A 22,248-nucleotide genomic window follows, 5' to 3' on the forward strand; every position below is an offset into this window, starting at 1 on the left:
AAACTGAATATTCCGGTCAACCATCGTTTTGAAGCACTACTGACTTGGATTGACATCTTGTGCTTTAAGAGATCCTTTGTAACTTTAAAATTGGTTATGAACTGAATATATCACAGTATCAATATATATAAGCAATGAAAAGTGAAGACAACTTTTCACGAATCACTTAAATAACAAATGAATACTTTTTACACATACATAATATGTTCTGCAACATGTTGCAATTCTAAGTGAAGTTATCACGGTAATGATTAAATCATTGTGTGACTTATCGAGATTTCTGAATATAATATGCATTCTGAGTGGATTAAAATATAAATGAGAAATATTTGGGACTTTAGTACGTCAAGGAGCCTCAATGAACATTTGGACCTTGGACATTTCTGTCATGATTGTATTAAACATGCCTAATGACAGTAGCCATAAATGCAATCAAGAGTAATTGAATAATAACAATAATTCACAATTTTTTCATGAAATGAAAACTTTCAAAACGATTAAAAGTTAACGAAATCTTCATTTAAAGTCTTATAAAAGTCGTATACTGTAAAAAAGTTTACTGTCACATTGTTACATGCTAATGGATCAAAGAATGGCTATGGAATTGTGTTTAATTGATCCAAATTGCAGTTTCAACTATTATTTAATGCATCTAAAATGTAAAATGAATCTGCAGAAGTGACAAAGACTCAAGCAGTTTTGTTTCGTGCAGACAAGTTGCTAAGATAATTCCTTGCTTAGTCCGTGGTTTTAAACGCGATAAATGCAATGACCAAAATTGACACTTCTGATTTAACAAATTCATCTAAAATCATTCACTGAAGTATTCAGATTTTGTGTATCGAGTAGAGTTGTTGCGATGTTGTCCGTCAATCATAATTAAACTAATGTTTGCAAATAAATTTCAACAAAAGGTAAAGAGTGGTAATCTAAGAGCTACAAACATTCATAAACAGATTTCATGGTTATAACCAGAATCGATACCAATCTATAATATTATTAATTTGAGTTGAGCAAAATTCATTCTCGCTTGTATAAACAATGGATTTACTGATCGTTCAAACCTAGATGTGTTTGCATTAGATAATATTTAGTATATTGTTAATTTAATTGCCTCTCAATTAAAGTTTGAACTCTATTGCTATAATGGATATTAAACCGTGTAAAAAAGCGTCCATTTGTTATTCTGCTTTTCAATTGATTGCTTCAAGTGTTTTCTGTTTTCAAATTTCAATGTTAGTTTATTTGTTAGTTTCTCAACATCAAGTTAAATCTTTAAACTCGCCATGAAAGGTGCAGAAAATAATATGTGCTACCAAGGTAAGAGTTCTGCGAAATCGTGGTTGACAATAATATTCAGTGTTCTCATTGCATTGGATATCATCAGATTGATAGGAGTAGTAGCAGTCGCATCAAATACAAAGGGAATCAGTCTCACTGTTCTCACCCTTGTCATCGATGGAATCATGTTAGCAGCTATCGTAAAAAAGTGGAGAGCTGTTTTCAACATTGGTCGAATTGTTCTCATAATTGGAATCGTGCTCGGTTTTAATTGCAATTGTGACTGGAGGCATTGCGATCGCTACTATCGATGATCTGACAGAATCTCAAAAAAACTTATTGATTATGAATGAAGTTATCTTCAGCTTTGCGTTACCCTGCAATATATTTTTAGTGGTGCTTCTTGGAAGATATACAGCTGAATTGGCGAGTGCTTCATATGCCTAGGCTTTGATTTAAAGCATTTCATAATGGAACCTTTCTCATTTAACAATAAATGTTATAATTCAATTATTTACGCTTCAGTTTAAGTCACTAAAAGTCGACTTGATAGCAAGTACTGTCAAATTTCTAATAATTGTACCTCTAAAATTGCAACTGAATCATGGAAAAATATTCAGTTTTTTAACCAAATAAACTTTGAATTGACTCTAATTATGTTAGATATTCGGTATTTGTTATCATGTATTATACTAGCTATGCATTAGCATGCATTCAGAAAACAAATATTGAATTGAAAAGATGAACGCGCATCAAATTCGATCTGTGAATATGAAGCGCATAGTTTGTTAACTTTAATGTACCTTTTTGATTGATTGATACAATTCTTGATGCAGAATAAACCAGTAAACATCAGAAAAATAATTTAATTGATAACTTTTTCAATCGTTTACAACCATAAGTATTAAATTAAACAATAGATTTACATGTAATTTGCATGTGTAAATGTTTAGGCATAGGAAACATTCTGCAATTCAGTAGTATATCGTCCAATAAGCCTGGCTTGATTAGCATAACAGAGTATACTAAAACACAGGAAGACCTCAGAAGCAATCAATGAGTTTCTCTTTAACTTGCCAATTTCATCACGGACAATCTCAACGATTACAATCACTACTACTATTACACCGATCACGACTAGAACCATGTAGACAAATCAAGCAATTCTAAGAACAACTATCCACTGTTTGAGGATTGCCGCTAACATGATTCCATCGAGGACAAGGCTGATAACAGCAAAAATTATTTCTGTTTCGTCGGTTGAAACACTTCCTGTGATCAATCTCATGACATCCAATGCAGTCAGAATGTAGAAAATCCTTGTTAGCCACACTTTTGAAGGATAGCTTATTTCGTCTGAAATGCTATTCTCTTCACCTTTCATGTTTGGTTTGAAGCTTTAGGTACAATATCAAGCAATAAATGAGGTTAACTGTGGTAAAGTTAGAGATGACTTTTTAAGGAATCACTTGAAAAGTAGAATAATAAATGAATGTTTTTTATGCAAGCGTCAATATTTTGCTAATCTTACTGAATTTATCCTTCGAAATTCGTTGATAAGTCTATTGTTTTGCTGGAAGAGGGTACGCATGGAAGAGATTAATGTTACTTAAATGAAATTGAATTTAACTGGATTGATATCTCATGTGAAAACCTTCACATGAGTGCAAAATGCTAGCACCAGTTCTAATCTTGAATTGTCAAATCACGATTGCATCAGTCAGTTTATCATCTTTTGTAAAATTCATCATCAAAATTCAAATGTTATTATCGATTGCAATAATTGATTCAAACTGTTCCTAGACTCACTGTTAGTTTTTCACTCAGTCAACACTCACAAGGGATCGGCATGAACTGGTAATCGAGTTTTTGGATGAAATATATATTTTCTATTAGTACATTAGAGGTACTCAAAAAGTGAAAAATATTAGGTGCCCGTTTTTTGGCGTTCAGAAAATATAGGCCGACAAAAGTCAAAAATTTACCACAAGTTTTCTCGGTTTGAAATGACCGCGGTTGAACGGAAAGTGACCGGACCTTGACAACGGTCACCAAGTGACCTTTTACCTTTGACCATCTCATCATTTTTTAGGTTGTTACTTATTCAGCAACTTTTGTCTTGGTTATTATTAACTTGATTTGATATATTCAGTTTATGCCAAATTGCCTTTTTGTGAAACCATCAAACTTATAATCATATACTTAAGTTTTTGAAAACTTTTTCCAGCTTATTTGTCTAATCAATTGTGCCATTTGGACTTGAAAAACTTTGCCACACCTTCTTTTCACGCAGCTACTAGAAGAACCAGCAAAATGGTAAGTTCAAAATACTTTATAAAACCATTTACGTGATTGGTATTATCGCCTGAAATATTCCGAAAATCACTAACAAATATTTCTTATCTCTTTGAAGCCACGATTATCCGAAGCATCTGTAATAAATCGCCTCTACTCTTTGTCTCGTGGAGAACAAGGCGCTGGAAACATTACCCCTTTAGAAGATTTACTTGCCAAAAGATTGAGACAAATAATTTTGAATATCCAGGCAGACAGTAATTATGAATTTGACGAAGAAGAAGATCTTTATTTGATTGATACAATTGCTGAAGATCAGGCTGATGTTACTTTCGAACCACTCTCTGCGCCAGCGAATGATGTTTTCACATATGATTACTGTTGTAAAGTTTTACGATGGAAAGATGATAATCCAAATTCTTCATTTGATAGACTCAAACACCATTTCCGACGAGTTAAATCCGCCAGTTATATTAAACGCTTTCGTGACTATGTTGAAGCCCAAGGGACAATTCGAGAAAAAATGCAGTTGATTGCTAATCACGTATATGATAGATTTAATAGAGCTCGAACTGATTTATTGACGATACGCGATGCTGATATAAAACGCTGGGCACTCGAAAAAGCTGTTGAAATTCAACATACAGGATTTAGAGCTTCAGATAGATGGGTTCAAGATTTAAAAAGTAAAAATCGCATTGGTTCGAGAAAAATTACGAAATTCACAACAATTGCTTCTCATGTTAGTGAAGAATCGATCCAAAATGCAGCGTCAGCCAAGATCGTTGAGGTAATGGACTTTGCCAGAAAGTACGATATAGCAGAAAATGCTATTTTTAATACCGATGAATCTGGAATAAGATATGAAGAACACAGAGCTAGGACTCTTTCTTACATTGGAGAAAGGAATACAGCTGCCCTTGTTGCTAGTGTGAATGCTACTACTCATTCATACACTATAATGCCAATTCTATCAATGAGTGGGAAAATGCATACAAAAGCACTCATCTGCTTAAGAGAACCGACTGGAGCGTTTGGGCCTAATGTTAGAGTACCAGAAACACCAAATTTGTTGGTGCGATGCTCTAAATCTGGAAAACTGGACAAAAGCCTTGTTAAGACTTTTATGAACGAAGTTTATGGACCTATGGCCCCTGATAAATCAATCTTGTTGCTTGATTCATGGTCTGGTCATAAAGATGAATCGAATTTAGAGGTAGAAGGTAAACGAATAAAAATATTCTACATACCTGAAGGTGCTACGAGTATGATGCAGCCATTGGATGTTTATGCATTTCGTCAATGGAAAGACTTTATAAAAAGAATACAATCAAGAATTATACTTGATAGACTTCCCATAATTCTTCATCATCGAGATACAATTGTGACAATGAATTCGCTAATTCTGAACCAGTTAACTTCCCCATTATTCATACCAATGTTCAGATTTGCATGGTCAAATAGCGGTTTCAATATTGATACAACGAGGTTTGAAGGTTTGAAAGAGATTTGTTTTGAACCTGAACACATAATATGCCAGACCAGTGGTTGTAACATTACATCTTTCATGCAATGTTCCTGGCCAAGTTGCCGTAAAACACTTTGCCTTCATTGTTTCTTTGAAAATAAGCATTTTCATAATGAGTGACATAGCAAATCCGTATGACTTCAAACGTCGCTAACTTCCGTTAAACAAAAAACGGGCACCTAATATTTTTCACTTTTTTTGTACCCCTAATGCACTATTAAAAAATATATATTTCATTCAAAAACTCGATTACCAGTTCATGCCGATCCCTTGTCAGTCAAAACCTTTTAAAATGGAATGCAAAACAAACTGAACCATTATTTTCATGCTAAAGCTACAAACTTTCGGTGCAACTTACGATGGGTCAACGATATTTTCCATTTACTCTAACATGTACATCTGCAAGTTCAATTAACATGATATGATTCGATCAGTATCCAACTCATCAAGTTTTTAAAATTATCTACTAACTAAATACCTAACTATATGTATAAAGTTTTCTTATTTTTCGATTAAAATTTCCATTAAATTATCTACTGGTAAATTAACCAGGAAAGCACTTAAATAAGCAATACCGAAATAAATTTTGAAATGGATGACCAAATTATGTCTGTAAACTGTTTCAATATTTTCATTGACCGTCAACATATAGACGGAATGTAAACAGAAAGCAAACTTTATACTCAATCGTCCATTCATTTCAAACCATTATTAAAGTTAGTCATCGGTTAATCGTTACATCATTTGGTAAATGATCCTTGAGAACGCAAGTGTTGATATCACAACCCAAGATCGCTGATACAAAAATCTCTAAAATAAATCTCATTATGTATCTGGTAAAGATAATGGAACAATAGAATGTAACTTCTAAAGTTGGTAATTAGAACCAGAAACCTGTACGTATATTCTTAGAGGTTTTTCAGAAAGATTTTATTCATTTCATTTTTGTTACAAAACAAGTTAAATTACATGCGATTCGAAATGTTACGGTATTGTTATGCTATTGAACAGTAGATGTTTACATGAATAAAGTTTTATGATTAAATAAATGCTAGCAATTGAAGGTTATGCAGAATAGGCACTCTTCAATTCGTCATTATATTTTCCAATAAGGATGGTTAGAAATGAATAGCAGATTATCGTAACACTTAGGGTAGCTTCATACGCAATCACGGTGTTCCTTTCTGACTTCTCAATATCATGGCTAGTAATAAGAGTAACGATTCCAGCCGCAAATGCCATTAAACCGAATAAAATTTCAAGTATAATAATGATTCGACCAATGTTAACAACACCTCTCCACTGTTTTATGATCGCTATCAACATGACTAGATCGACAACAAGGCTGATAACAGTAGTTACAATTCCTGATCCACTGTATAAACCAATTTGTATGATCAATCTGCTGATATCCAGAGCAACAAGGAAACTGAATATTCCGGTCAACCACCGTTTTGCATTACTACTGACTTGGATTGACATCTTGTAGTTTAAAAAGATCCTTTGTAACTTTAAAATTGGTTATGAACTGAATATATCACAGGTTAATAAGCAATGAAAATTGGAGACAAATTTTCGAGAATCACTTGACAAGAATGAATGTTTTTTATACAAGCATAATATGTTCTGCAACATGTTGCAAATCCAAGTAAATTTATCACGGTAATGATTAACCAGTGTTTAACTTATCGAGATTTCTGAGAATAATATTTATTCTGAGTAGATTACAATATGTACTGAAACTGTTAATTGAAATTGCACTTTTATTCCTTAACTCAATATCTTTCATGATAGAATATTAAAAGGAAATTCAACATTATTCGTTAGAAACAACAAAGGTGACTCATGCGAAGTCAATTATGTTGTTACTCTAATGTATCCGACGAGTAAAAAGTGTCAGAAAATAAAGTTTTCAGTAATTCCTTTCAAATTAAAATTACAATTGTTGATAAATATTGCCCTTTCTGCTCAGTCAAAACACCTTTGGTATTGAAACTTGCAAATGATGGATATGATTTATGTCTTAAAACAAATCAAATCACAGGAAAGAGTTATGTTTAACTTGGACAAATGATTTGATGGTCAATTTAGAGTTGGACTCATGTTGCTTGTCCCAATTCAATGAGAAGAAAACAAAGTTATTTCTCGTTTTTAAGTCCAATCAACATACCAGCTTTCTTCGATTAAAATTTCCAAAAAAATGGAATCATTTTCTGATAAATGAGCCAGAAAAAAATGTAATTAGATATGCATGAAATCATAAACATTTCATCAAAAATCTTCCATTCTTTAGTTGCAATCACAATAGTTTACCGGGAATAGTTCAGAATTACTAATCATTATGAATTTCAAAACATTATTCAAATCAAGAAAACTAATATCGTTACATAAATTTTGCTATCACAACTCAATATCGCTAATCTAAGAATCCCTAAAATACTGGTGATGACAATTGAACAATGTAATGTAACTTATAAACTTTGTTGATTGAAACCTGAAACCCATTTTTTGTTTTTATGAGCTTCAAACGAATATTCTTAAAAGTTTTTAAAAAATATAACAGTTTTATTCATTTCATTTTTTAACAAATAAGTTAAACTTGAGATTCAATATGTAGTGGAATTGATTATTACATGATTACGTGAATAAAGTTTTATGATGAAATAAATGCGATGAATTGAAACTTAGGCAGAAGATGCATTCTTCAATTCGTCATTATATTTTCCAATAAGCATGGATAGAATTATATCGCAGAGTATATCAATACTTTGGATTGTCTGGAGCACAATCGCGGTGTTTCTATCTGATTTATTATCGAATTCGTAAGTAGTAATTGTAACAGTTGCAATCACAAATACAATTAAACCGAATACGATTTCAATTATAAGAACAATTCGAGCAATGCTCACAATGCCTCTCCACTGTCTAATGATGGCCATTAACATGACTAAATCGACAACAAGGCTGATGCAAGTAGGAACAACTTCTAGTCCACTGTTCAAAATCATTTGTCCGCTCAATTCGATGATATTAAGAACAACAAGAAAACTAAATATTCCGGTTAACCACCATTTTGAAGTACTACTGACTTGGATTGGCATCTTACTCTGGCGAAATCCTTTATAGCCTTAAAATTGAAGTTAAACTGAAAATCACAGGTTGATCAGCAATAAAATTGAAAATAACCTTTTCACTTTAGAAGCAAAATAACAAATGAATGCTTTTTATACATAAATAATATGTGCTTCAACATATTTTCAATCATGATTAAACAAGTGTTTGACTCATCGAGATTAGTGATTTCCGTGTTAATTAATCTCAGTAAATTACGATATATACTGAAACTCATGATTAAAATTGCTCATGTTGGTTGTCTATTGACTCGATTGATTGAGAAGAAGATGGAATTATTCCTTGTTTCAAGTCAAATTAACATATAATATTATGAATATTATTATATTATAACTGAACCACCAATCGCGCAAACAAACAACGAAGCATTAAGAATCTTATTACGTCTTAAATTGCTATTCTTTCGCGATAATTTAGAGCAATTAAAAGATATTAAATCATTCAAAACATTTTGTTTTATTCAGCTATGTTTTAAAAAATGGCTATGTGGAAAAGCTGATAACATAATCATGAACTCAAGCTCAGCATCTAAGATAGCAGCTTATTATGTAGCAGATTTTAAATTAGCAGGTAAGTAGGAAGTAGAGGATAATTCTCTAAGATATCTGGACAAAAGATAGGATAAAATATTATTACAGACAAATGCTACAATTGCGACAATCAGAAATATTATGCCTGAATTGAAATCTACAAAAACAACAAAGATTCCAAGCATAACACCGATTATACAAACCCAAAACGTATAAAATAGCATATTAAGACTTTTTTGAATAAAATCACTCCAGTGTCTGATGATGGCCATCAACATGGTTCCACTGATAGCAAGGCTGAATGCGGTTAATCCTATTTCTACATTATTTGAATGGACTACCGCTCTTTGAATAATGAAACTCGTAGTCAACAGTAAAATTCCACAAAAAATTCCACACAAGACTGTTTTTACGGTGACGGTGATATCCAACATAGGTTTAAACATCATAGTTACTTTAAGATTTCTTGAAAATTATTGTTTGAAGCGTTCACTGTTGTCATTCACTGAAAGGTAAATAATAAACTGAATGTTTATAATCAATATTTTTCTGGTGCACAGAATTCAAGTTATTGTGTGGTTAGTGACATATTAATTCATTGTGTTCAATGAAACAAGAAGCTGAAAAAGCGAATAGCAACAGACAAAGTCGATGAAAAGATGAACCAGGTGCTGAGTGAACTCATGCTCATGAAATGCATTCATTTTGATTAATAGTTCATTTTGTAAATTACGATTCAACATTGAGTTGCCTCAAAAAGATTTAGTGTGAAAGTTATCTGTGAGATGGGCATTTCTTGTCTTTATTTTGTGTTCAGTGCATCAAATTTTGGATATCTTTGTTATCCGATTAAGATACAAAAGCCCAATACTTGCAAAATTAATTCGCAAAAATTGAATCATTCAGCCAACACTGAGTTCATGACAGACAGATCTTCTATTGATAAACCGTATAAAACAAGATAATCTCTCTTTTCATTGTATACAAGTGCATTTCCAAATTAATCATTCACACATTTACCTGTACCTTAATGTTGCTAGGTGTTTTATATTAATAACTCAACTTCACCTGTTACATCTGACTGTCAAATAATTGTTTAGAATACAAAATATCATAACTTAATAGTCAATTAATTAGCTAACATTATACTTATGAGCTCACCCAAAATCGAGAACGTTCTGAATTGAGTCATCAGCAGTGATCGCAAGGGCTCCAAGCACAACTAGCATATTGAAGGCAGTGTAAATCCTACTAACGAATCTAGCAACTCTAAGAAAAAATTAGCTACCGTTTAATAATGGTCATTAATATGAAAGTAGTTCAGTAGATTCCAGTATTGCAGTGCGAACCATTTTCCAAACTACTGGAAGAAACTATGATGAATCTGATGGCATAAAATGTCCACGGTAAATGCAGGAATCCAACTATTATCGATTTTGTAGAACTAGCACTTTGAGCTGGCATCCTGGTCTCTACCTGAAATGAATATTTTTCAAACTTGAATCTCGACTTCAAAACATCACGGTGAAGTCGAAAAAAACTTTTCGTGGAAGTAATCAAAAGTAAAACAACGAATTGTGTTTCATCTTCATTGAAATATTTCTTACTTCAGTACTGATTAACAGTAAATTGCTAAAGTCGGCTCTAGATGTAATCTTAAAACTTGTAGTGAAAGCAAGTTGAGCAGTCTTGTATCAGATTACTAACCTACAAACTTCACCCCATTATTCAAGATATTAATAATTCAAGCTAATATCGTTTAGTCCTTATCATAGCCTGATCTTACTCGACTAATTCTAATCAACATTTCACACTTCAATAACGTTCAACCAACAAGGTTTCAAACTAATCGAAGACCTTGGATTTCATCTATTAATAACGGAAAAACAATGAATTGAAATTACTAGGAAAATAATCTAATCGAATGTTGGGTTTGATGAGAAACCGAAAGATTATTGATAACTACTTAATAACACTGAAAATCAATTCCTAGTTATTTTGTTTATCTATTTCCCTCCTTTTCTGCACCCAAACTCATAATGTTTATATTGAAACCTGAAAACCATTTTTTACTTTCATTTCTGCTATAAATCATTAATTGCTTCACACAATATACTTTCAAGGTAAATAAACAATTAAACAATTGAATGGTTAAAAATCATTTAATTACTATTTAATAAAATTTAGTAACACTTTGAGCTTATTCGCTGTCAAAGTTTATTAAAATAAATCTTGTAATAAATTAAACTTTTACAAATATTCTTATGATTAATGGTGAGTTTGGATGGAAGAATGAATTTTGTCGATTAAAATGCATTTGCAGCGGCAATGAGTGAGGTTTGCAATTCATCGTTATACCTTCTAATAAGTAAGGCCACAAGCGAATAGGCAAGTATTTCAAGTGCGAGAATAATCTCGAGAGCAATAAAGGATCTTTTTTCAGTCGTTTTATGATTCTTGCCAGCGGAAACAATCGCAACGATTCCCATCACTAGCACGATTAAAGCAAAAACAATCAAAGCAATGATGATCATTCGACCAACTTTAAGGATTCCTCTCCACTCTTTGATGACGGCCATTAAGAAGAGTCCATCAATGGAAAGGACAATCAATGTTGCTACAATTTCTGAACCGCTGCCAGCCACCATTGATGTGATCAATCTTGTGGCATCACATATGATGAGGAAGCCGAAAATTATAACCAAAAGTAACTTTAAAGAGCTGTTGCTTTGCATTATGATTACTCTATTCACAGTCACAGTTACTTGAAATACTAAATACCAAATGAATCCTGTTTAATCAAACAAACTTCAATGTTTCTACTAATCTGATAGAAGTTATCATTCAGTGTTCAATCCAATCCATTGTTCAAATGAAACATGATGGATACAAATGCTAACAAGTTGAAACAAAATATAATTCTAGGAAAACAATCAAATCGATTCTTTGATCTGATTGAAATCTTTAGATGAAAGGTTGTTCAGCTGGTGTTAATTGGAGTTGATATGTTCAATGAGATTAAATCGATTCCCAATAATTCATTTAAAATTACATTATGGATTGTAATTGTTGATTAAAATTTTCCTTTTTCTAGTTTTAAGTGCTTTAGACCAGAAAAATACCATCGCACTCAAATGGCGATTCAATAATCAAATCACTCAGAGACATAGAATCTTTTGATATCATAATGAGTGTTAAAACTTCTGTTTTCTGTTGGATTAAAATCGTAATGCAGATATTTGGACAATTAACTGACATCTTAAAGGTAGTCAGTTCATCCGAGAGTTTAAATCAGTCGATAGCAAAAAGCTATTTTCAGTTATTCGAGTTCACCTTTGATTGATATCAAATCGGGACAGTCTGTGACTGGAAGACGGAGAACCAGGAATTGGGTCAAAAATTTCGTATAATGAGTCTTTTAATTATCATGAAAAAACCATCAAAGAATTGTTAAAAAAGCCTAAAAGAGTCTAACAGAGCAACAAAAACGCATTTTAAAACTTTACTGTTAGTTAATTTACAATAAAAGTAAATTAGTTTGATAATATAATTTGATTTATTTACCAGTAAACAAGTAAACAAGTAAACATGAGGATAAAATTTGTGGTCATCGGTTGGGTCAACAAGGTAATACAAGATTTTCAATGGGAACCAAGAGGGCAACTTGTGCATTACATTTGCAATGAAAATGAACAGCAACAGGCAGGGAAGGTTAACTTTGATCACATTTGACCCGAGATGAAAGACCCAACAAGGTTGCTGGATCAAGAGTAACTTTGGTTAAACAGGTTAAACAAGTTGCCTCTTATCATCATCATCATCATCATCGTCTTTTTCATTACAGAGAAGTCTTTTTTTATTGGAAAGATGAGGTTACCAACATTGAGCTTCTTCTCGCCTTAAGACATTTTGGCCTTCTTTTTGTGTCACAGTAGCTAAGATAATAATGTTGATGATGATGAAGGAGTCAATTATTATTATATGATAAAAAAGAGGCAACTTTTAAATATAAAGGTTAAAAGGAAGATAATAATGATAGAGAAATAAATTCCAATGATTTTTTCTTTTTTCTCAAAACACGATTTATTCATTCAATCTTCCCGCCATCATCAATTTCAATTAACATGTGACCACTGCAAGGCTATGACTTTCACTTTTGCCTTATTTTTTCTGCTCTTGCTTTAATATTTTTATATAACCCTAAAGATTTTTTTATTTTTAAATCATTAATAATGATATTATTATAATTGTTGTACTTTTTTTACATGAATGTTATTACTATCATCGTCTTGTTTAATTCATGGCAATGTTAATGGATTCAGATAATCGTCTGACTGTTTCATCAATAAAAATGCTGCCGATAATTGGTTTTCCCTTTCACTTGAGACGCAATAAAATGGCAAAAACCACATGTAAGTCTTTATTATTTGGCTTTTTTTGTTATATTTCTCCTTGTAACGTTTGCCATCTTCATTTTTGCTCATCCCTTATCTTTAGTGTTTGGTTTGGATATAAATGTTACATAATATTTCATCTTGGAAAACATGTTAAACCATAACTCAGAATCTTGATGATGATCATCTCTGAGTAAACAAACTTCATCAGCTTCTCACAGTGAGTAAAATCTTCATCAACTTTTATCTTCTGTCATCTTGATTTAACCAAATAAAATGTTGAGTTTAACATTCATTTCTAATCACTTTTCTCTCTCTTTCAGGCTAGTAAAATAATGATGATGCAGGGGATGATCCAGCGATGAAGTTGGAGATGGAGATGGAGATGAGGGCAAAGAAGCAAAATCAATTAACAAGATATAATCAAGTGAATCCTCCTTCTTTTAAATATATTTTTCATCTCAAGGAAACCTCCCTTTACTTCATTGCCATGCCGTTGTGTTTTGTTTTTTCATGTTCACTGGATCTTTGAAAGGTTATTAAAAGAAATATATCATTTCTTTTTTTCTTGAAAAAACTTAATCACAATCAAGTGAACAACTTTTCTTTTCTTTCATCCAAGAACCAATTTATTAAGCAAAAGTGGTAAATGATGGCAATGAAAGCAACATCTTTGTTAACTTTTACCTTTTTATTTTTTTAATTGTTTCTAGATGAAAGCTCGATAAGTTGCTATCATAATCATCTTCATGACAATCAACGATTGTAAATGATTTCTGTAGTCATGTAATACATTCCTCACTTGTTGATTGCAATGTCAATGCGTTTGTATTTTTGTTTATTCTTGTTGTTATTAATTGAATTGAGGGACCAAAAAACCATTAACATAATTTGAAAACAAAAAAATGATTGCTAATGTACATGGATTCAGAAATTACTTGCAATGTAGCAATAAGAAAAGAAATGTAATGTTAATATTAATGAGGTTTATTGTTTAGACAATAATTTTGTCTTTTCATTTTCATCCACTTATTCAGACTCTCCAGAATTTCAAGCAACATTTCAATTTTCACAACTCCGAATCAAAACAAATTAACCGTTCATTTTCTTCCTCGATATTTCTATCGTAGCCTTATTCAGTCAATTGAAACTTCATGCAAAGTATAGACAACCGTTCAAAAATCTACTTGGTCTTGTTAGACTACTTTAAAAATCATATTTAGAATGCAATCAAAATAATTATATTTGCAATTAACGTCTGAATTAAAAACAAACTTCTAGTAGCCAAATACAAGTTGCCATCTTATATTCAATATTTTTAACGATGGTTCAATCTGAATCAGTTTTTTTTCAATTTGACCAAAATCCAAGGATTTTTTTGGTTTTTTCATTAAGACATAGTTTTTTCAATTTGAATTTGTTTGTTTCCAATGGGAATTTACTGAATGTACACTCGCACATTTCAAATTATTTTGGTATTGAAAGGTTTTCCCGTTTTCCCATTAAAATTGTGACAAAACAAATTGATTTAACACTGTCTTTTTTGGTTTTTTTGTTGACGCAACTTTTGTTCCAATTTTCATTCTGGTTCTTTTAAACAATATATAGCAAATCTTCATGGCTCATCATTTGAGTGTAATATTTTTAGAGAAACAAAACCAGCAAAGAACACAATGTTTCAGAGACGACGATAATCAGTTTAACCATCGACTATTAGTACCTTTATTTTCCTGGTTAAACATCAACACTTGAATGGATACTTGAAATGGGCGTTAAGAGTTGAGCTTATTTACTCTTTGGTTGAGATATTAAATGATGTGAAGGAATATATAATTAATGAAATAATATTTGAAAGAACATTTAAATTCAATGGAATCAAACACAAGGATAACTTCACAAAACCTTCCAGTCATAAAGCTGTGAAGACGTAGTACGAAAGTGACAAATAAGACGCCATTTGTCACACTTTTACAAACAATGCTCATTAATGCCAGCAAATGGCATCGAAATGAAAGACGCGAGGAGCCTCGTTGGCACACAATGCATCATAAATACCGTTTTCTCATCATTTGAATGAAACCATTTGGTTTTAACGTTCAAATATTTATTTAACCAATTCATTGAAAAAATTGACAAAAATATAATAGTTTTCATAGCTATGCAAACTGTAGCCTCTAGAGTTCATGATTACAGCTAACAGTCTCACAACTATAAGGACAATTATGGGTGCTTTACTAGGTATCCAGTGAAACAAAAACACAATCCTCGCACTAAAACCCAATTGACCCAATGACCAATTGAGAATATAAAAGTTGAAAAGGTTAACGGTAATTGATAACGGTTTCCTCGTAGAGAATGGCAATCTTCAAAAAATTAATTTCATAAACTTTGAAGTTATTTCAAGAAACAAACATTTTCAAAAATCAAAAACTAATGTTGATGAGATTTATTTTCATGTTAAAAATTTCGTGTGTTCATGTACATAACATTTTGATTTATCTTGCCATGAAAGCTGCCAAGTGCGTTGAAAATTGATGTGTGAAGTAAGAGGCTGTATAGTTTTGAGGTGAATATATTGATAGCAATACGATACTTGTGGTTCAATGGTCAATGTCCTTCTAGTTGGCGTATATACTTTCCAAGAAGGAAGGCATAAATTGAGTTGAGAAGGGAACTCATGATGAGAGTTACCAGGTTGACGATCAACCATTTTCTGTCGGAATCATAGTCTTTGTAGTCCTTTTTAAGAGCAACTAATGCGATGATTGAAAGCACAATCACAATGAATTTCAAAACAATAATAATGATGGTGATGATTCGACAAAATTTCAGGAAAACTCTCCATTGTTTAATGATTGCCAACAACATAATTCCATCAAATATCAAGCTACCAATACCGGTACTGATTTGGGTACCACCACCACCGAAACTGCCACCAAGTAGTTGAATGATATCGAGCACAACTGCGACACCAAAAATACATATAAAAAATGACTTTGTTTTACTGTGAACTTCGAACGCCATGATGGTTAATAAATGTTGATTAGTGTAATAAAGAACTTAATGAAACTGTTTGATGCACACAAAATGGGTAAATGAATGAAACTAAAGTGATTCAAATGAACATTGAATCAATCTCGACGGTAATCAGAGGGAGTTTATCTGAGAGATCTTCCAAGGTGATGAAAGTAAGTCACAAGTAACAATGAAAAAAAAGAGTTTGATAACAACATTTTGATGGCTTTCATTGTTGGTTAGTTAATTTCTTCCTGCAAAAACACTTCAAGTGATTTGATATTCTTTAGTTATTACTAATAGTCTTAGGTGTATCAATTAATCTTGAATTCTTGGAAATCAACTTTGCTTGCTTTCTATTTTCTGGTTTCAGTTTGCAATGTAATCCAACTGTTGGTCTTAACTGATTAAAGTGTTGATTTACTGTAATATTATGAGACTTTACTGTTAATCAAAGAGCAAAGTCTGATGCTAATAATATTAAAGAAGACTATTGATCGCGATTATTGATTGGTTTTTTTATCCATCCACTTATAATTGTGTCAGCCATAAATTATGATTCATAATTCCTGAGTAAAACTTGAATAATTTTTTATAACATTTTCAGGAATAGATGATAAATGGCGAGAATTAAAGATGAAAATCCTTTTGATCGGTTGAAGTTTCAACAAACAGCTTGGATAGATTGGATAGATAATGAAGAGGGAAACTCACATTTATATTTTCCCCAGAATTAAAAAAATTAACCTCGTTAAACAATTGAATAACCAACGGATAAATAGACAGCTGTTTAAATATAAGGAAATATGTTTCAATATATCAACCAGAAGTGTAAATAAAGCAATTTTAATACTTTGGAGATTCCAATAGAAATTCAATCAAAATCTATTTCTTGATATCGATTCAAACTGAGCCAGCTAGCGAGTCTAATGTGTGTAAATATAAGTACCAGATAGAGTCTCTATCTGAATGGTGACAGAACTGTTCGCTTTCATCTTCACAAATCTCACCGATAACAGGACTAACAATGATATTGACGAGTTCAATTTAATTTCCAACTTGACATAATATCCTTTGGTTTGTTGGTTTAGTTGTTTAACATTTCATTTTAATTAAATTTTCATTCGTATCCCATGTTAGGATTGATTAAAGCTCTCGATGACCACTAATCTCTGATTCATTTCTTTTAGTTGATTATAATCAATTAGACATTAACTAAAACATGGAACAGGTTCGTTAATTGAAGTGTCATAGTTAATGGATGAAACCAGAAACATCATTCACTTTATTTTAGATTGCTAATAATCAGATTGGAATAAGATTTCAAGTCAATCCCTTTTTTTACCGAGAACCTGAAATGAGTCCAATCAACCCCGAAATTGGTTTATATTTAGATGAATATTTAGTTTCACTGAGGAATATTGTTAATCTTATCTCTAATTACAATTAATGGTTCAAAATATTGAGCATTAACTTGTATCATAATATTGAGTTGAATAACAAAATGTTTTAACAGACACTTGTTTGTTTGGTTTCACTGCTCATAACTGTTAGTCGATTCAGTTATTATAGCTAATCATTATTATTTCAATCACAATTTGCCAACAGAATTGAATAGATAATAAAATTAGCAATTATAATAGAAACATTGTCATTATGCGAATGATGCCCTTAAAGATTGTTAACTTGACCAATGGGTGTTAATATTCAATCACCTCAAGAGTCAACGATAACATTATAAGAAATGAAAGGAAGAAAAAGAAGAGCAAAAAGATGAAATGCTCTTCATCCTCTTAGCATCAATAAAGATGATGAAATGAAAAGGCTCTTTGACTTTCCAATCATGACTTTAAATTGCCTTGAGATAGATAAACAATTAGATGCAAATTAACTTGAATAAAAGCCACTAATTTAAAAATAAAACATCTTGTTGTTCCTTGTTGTTGTTAATTAAATCCATCTTTTTCAATCCTTAAGGCCTTCTTTTAGCGTCAATCAGCATCTTTATCCAATGCTGAGTTGTGAATAAATTGTAGCAAGTTAAAAGTGATTATTAACGTTATCATAACCATTACCATTAACCGTAATTATTATCACTTTATGATCATTGTAAACTAATGACAGTCAACAGTTACGAGTCAATCCAGCCGAGGCTTTCCCAATCTGCGAGAAACAAAGAGGTTGTTGTTATTAGTTGACAAATTAGTGAAAGTCAAATAAATTTGGCTCATAGTTGTGAACTTAATGTCAACAAAAATCGTAGCTTACCTTTTAGTGTATTGTTGTGTGGCGAATCATTTACATTTTGGTTTTTCAAGTCTATGAGTGATGACAGAAAAAAATCGAAGATCGGTCTTTTAAAACTTTAGGGTCGATCTACCGTGCTTCTGATCTAAATGAGCTTCTTCTTTAACGATTGAAGTATTTGAGAAAAGCTGATTGCTTGTCCGGCCTGACTAAACCTAAATAAGTCACAAATCGACTGAAATTTTGCTCTTCACTCGTTTAAGCCAACAGTTGCGTAGCGATTTAAATATTGAAAGATTGATCTTGTGGTCGATTCGGGGGTCGAAATGGAAAATGGTCGTTATTGCCATCTCAAGTCTCCATTTGCAATGAAATCTAAGATAATGAGAAGCAATCATTAATAATTTTGAGGATTTAAAAGCGGTTTACAGTAAAATTTAATTTTACATTTTACATACAGTCAGCGCCCTCTATTAGAAAACATTGACACTTTTGCAAATGAAAGTTAATCTGTTTTGCTGGTTCATTAGTTAATTAGTAATTTAATTGATGTTAATCAATTATCATTGAAATGTTAGACTTAAGATTTGGCTCATTAAATTTAAATATTCATTTAGTTAGCTCAAGTCTTTAAGATGAGTTTGATTTGCAAGCAATTAGAGTGAAAAAAGATGATTGTGATTAAATTGAACATTGACTTTCTCTTGATCATCTTTGGATTTGTTGTATTGATGTTGATATTGTTTTATGATTAAACTTAATGCTGTTCAACCAGTTTAGGTTGAATTATTGTTTTTAGGCAAACGTTCATTGAAATCAACTAATTGGACCTTAAGATTATGATCCGTTCTTCCTGATTTAATCTACTCTTTTTTTTGTTAAACGCAAGCTATTTAATCAGCTGATTAATGATCTTTAAAGGCTGTCTAATAGTGTAACTTTGTTCAAAGTAATCAATGTATATGTTAACGTATTAATTCCTCTGGAAAGGTTGAAATGATTTGAAGAGCAGATAATAATAGTGAATAGTTTGTGTGTTGTTTGATGTGTCGATGATGTTGATGATGATTGAAATGTGTAGTTGTCGTAAAATGGATGATGGATGATCATCAATAGATTATCAATGAAGCTAGAAGGAGACTAATTGATGCTTAAAAATCGGATTAAGAAACTGATTCAATCTCATTATCAAGGGAAAAGGAAGATGGATCTGACAAAATGGCTAAATCGAGACCATTAATTGTAAGGGAGATGATGATTGGAAAGAAAGGAAAGAGGCAATCATCATGATGTTCATTCTGAGTGAGGCTGAAATTTGAAGGACCCAAGAGTAACAAGATTTTTCACCATTTCAGCTTGATTACATGTCCAGGAAAGTGAAAAATTTAAATTTACAATTTTGTCAACATCTTGTATTGTGTGCTGAGAAAGGTTACTAAGCTGACTAATCCTGCCTGGATTGGCTCATAATATCTCCAGATGTAGACAAGTAAATATAATTTTTCAGAACAAGACACTTGAAAAATTCAATTTGTGGCTCTTTCCATGCTTCATTCAGTATTATATCGTCATCATCATCATCATACACATCAGATGACACCTTCAAACTCAGCGGGAAACGATGAAAAATTGAAAAAGATTTAACAAAATTAATCTGCTAAATTGAAATCTCAATGCACATTTGCTTCATTTGGCCTGCCATTTGCTCCTTCTTGTCCTTCCAGTCCGGGTAATCTTGCTCTGTTCACAATAAATTGATTTAAATCCTCACTGCAAAAAAAAGGAACAGAAGATAATACAATTTAATTTAGTCTGGTCAATATCATTTCACTTTAAAACATTTAATAAAGCGCTATTAATTAGATTAAATAGCGATTGTATCATATTAAACTTTTCACCTTTTTTTGTATCGATTATCCATCATGCAATACACTTGACGAGGAGCACATTTTGTTTTAATCCTTTTTCCCCTCAAAAGCTTTCGATTCAATTGGAATGGTTGTTGTACACATTTTATAAATCCTGATTAACGAGATATAAAAACAAAATTAACAGTTGTAATGATCCTTATTAATATATTAATAAAGAAAATGTTTCCATTTTATGATTCAAATGTTTTCAAAATACACTTGTTACTTTATATCTGTTGGATCAGATATTAAGCTGGTATCAATCTGATCAAGATTTGGATTTGGATTTGTTTTCATTTTTTTATTGTTTTACTCTTTTCACAATTTTTACTGCTTCAATTAATCAATCTATTTTTAATGAGTTATAATTGAAATAGTACAGTGGATTATATGTTTAATGTTTACAGTATACTAAATTACATTATTGAACTGTCAAAAATTTTGTCCCATAAAATTATCATTGCTTTTCTGGAAATTATCCAAAATTGGATCTCTTGGTTATTTGATTTTTATGAGCTGATTGACCCGATGTAACGAGCAGATGTCAGGATGGTACATTTAATGGCTATGGCTTGTTTCAAAGGTGGTGTTACAATGGACATGGATACAAGTGAATAAAAAAGCCTGAATTCAACAGTTAGCAATACTTGAAGGAATGGCCTGGAATCTATTTTGCAGCTGTTTGCCTGTTGAAGTATTTTATGGTAATTTATTTCTCAGATTTATCTGTATTTCGATGACCACAACTAATCTCGAAAATTTGCCTTAAAATCCTTTTCGTTCGGCCGCGCTTTTTACACAAAATTTGATGTTTTGACCTTTGTTGTATGGATTGCACAGTTATCGTTATTAATGATTTTTTATTAGAAATTTAAATGTAGATTGACTATATTGTGACAATCAATGGAAAGAATTTGTGATTTGATTTTAATTTAAAGCAGTCACTAACTGGTTAGTTAATTGGTGTGACCTTTGTTTCACATTTCATCAAAGAGGGCGTTTAACTGTTTGAAAAAGTCATGCCAATCAAAATTTACAATCAATATTGAAATGAATTTTTCAGAAACCAATCTGAGTGAGTCGAATATTGATCAATCGCGAGTTAACACCTCAAAATAATGATGATCATGATTTTCACTCATGAAAAGCTAACAATCAGAATAAACGCCAACCTAATCCAATCACGTTTGTCTATGTAGATTTAAAATTGTATATCATTTTTAATCAACAGCTACATTTTGTATTGGAACGAAATTTTCAGAATTCATTTGCTGATTAATCACGAGTAAATGTTAGGGTTTAGGTTTCGTGACAGAACCACAGACGATAAACTTATCCACTTGTGTACCGAGATCGAGGGATGAAGAGTCAAGGCTTAAAGCTTTGACTTAATTGATTTAGCGTACACTTAACTAACAATACAAATTAAAAATTTACACTTCAAATTCAAGTTAAAATAGAGAGAGAGAAAGAGAGCTCTTTAAGCAGCTTGTAAGTCAAAATAAAATTTATTAAATCAAATTAGAAATTATAAAAGAGTTGAGAGGTTTCTTCATAGTTTTCAAACAAAACAAGGAAAAGGAAATGGTGAATAGGATTCCATTGTAAGAAGGTATAACTGTGTTGGGCAAAGGAATGTATACCTTATAATTGTGATTGACTAACTATGTGACTGTAAGTAAGTAGTGAGTAGTTGTGATTAGATAGTGGTAGTAGTAGATTTAAGTTATTCATCTATATTTGAGTAATATTTGTGTTATATAATGGATCAACTGATCAATAAAACCAGAAATTTTTTCAGATTAGATAAGAATTGAGTAGATTGCTTCGATAAAAACTTGATCATGGTCTAAACTCCATTGTTATACATGGTTATTACATTCAGTATATAAATCATTCATTTGTCATTCTGCTTC

The 22,248-nt window shown here is 31.6% G+C and overlaps 4 long non-coding RNA genes across 6 annotated transcripts; 1 reads left to right on the forward strand and 3 right to left on the reverse strand.

Moving 5' to 3' along the window:
* Positions 1-6,013: 6,013 nt before the first annotated feature.
* On the reverse strand, positions 6,014-10,678 carry LOC149093185 (uncharacterized). The gene is made up of 2 exons (XR_016199735.1): positions 9,928-10,678; positions 6,014-9,271 (listed from the first exon to the last, which is right to left on the reverse strand). It is a non-coding gene; the product is annotated as an uncharacterized LOC149093185 (long non-coding RNA).
* A 231-nt stretch (positions 10,679-10,909) lies between these two features.
* Positions 10,910-12,372, reverse strand: LOC149093186 (uncharacterized). The gene is made up of 2 exons (XR_016199734.1): positions 12,331-12,372; positions 10,910-12,236 (listed from the first exon to the last, which is right to left on the reverse strand). It is a non-coding gene; the product is annotated as an uncharacterized LOC149093186 (long non-coding RNA).
* A 568-nt stretch (positions 12,373-12,940) lies between these two features.
* On the forward strand, positions 12,941-16,256 carry LOC107370953 (uncharacterized). The gene is made up of 3 exons (XR_001570721.3): positions 12,941-13,178; positions 13,264-13,380; positions 13,484-16,256. It is a non-coding gene; the product is annotated as an uncharacterized LOC107370953 (long non-coding RNA).
* On the reverse strand, positions 15,574-20,594 carry LOC107371666 (uncharacterized). Of its 3 annotated transcripts, none has more exons than XR_003083850.2 (4): positions 20,321-20,594; positions 18,881-20,192; positions 18,444-18,797; positions 15,574-18,338 (listed from the first exon to the last, which is right to left on the reverse strand). It is a non-coding gene; the product is annotated as an uncharacterized LOC107371666 (long non-coding RNA). The 3 variants fall into 3 exon arrangements; XR_016199733.1 differs by having other exon boundaries at positions 18,870-20,192; XR_001570850.3 differs by having other exon boundaries at positions 20,102-20,192; positions 20,321-20,593.
* Positions 20,595-22,248: the final 1,654 nt, after the last annotated feature.

The sequence above is a fragment of the Tetranychus urticae genome, chromosome 3 (genome assembly GCF_039701765.1).
Source record: "Tetranychus urticae isolate SD_2017Ah chromosome 3, NJAU_TeUrti_SD_1.0, whole genome shotgun sequence".
Taxonomy (NCBI): domain Eukaryota; kingdom Metazoa; phylum Arthropoda; class Arachnida; order Trombidiformes; family Tetranychidae; genus Tetranychus; species Tetranychus urticae.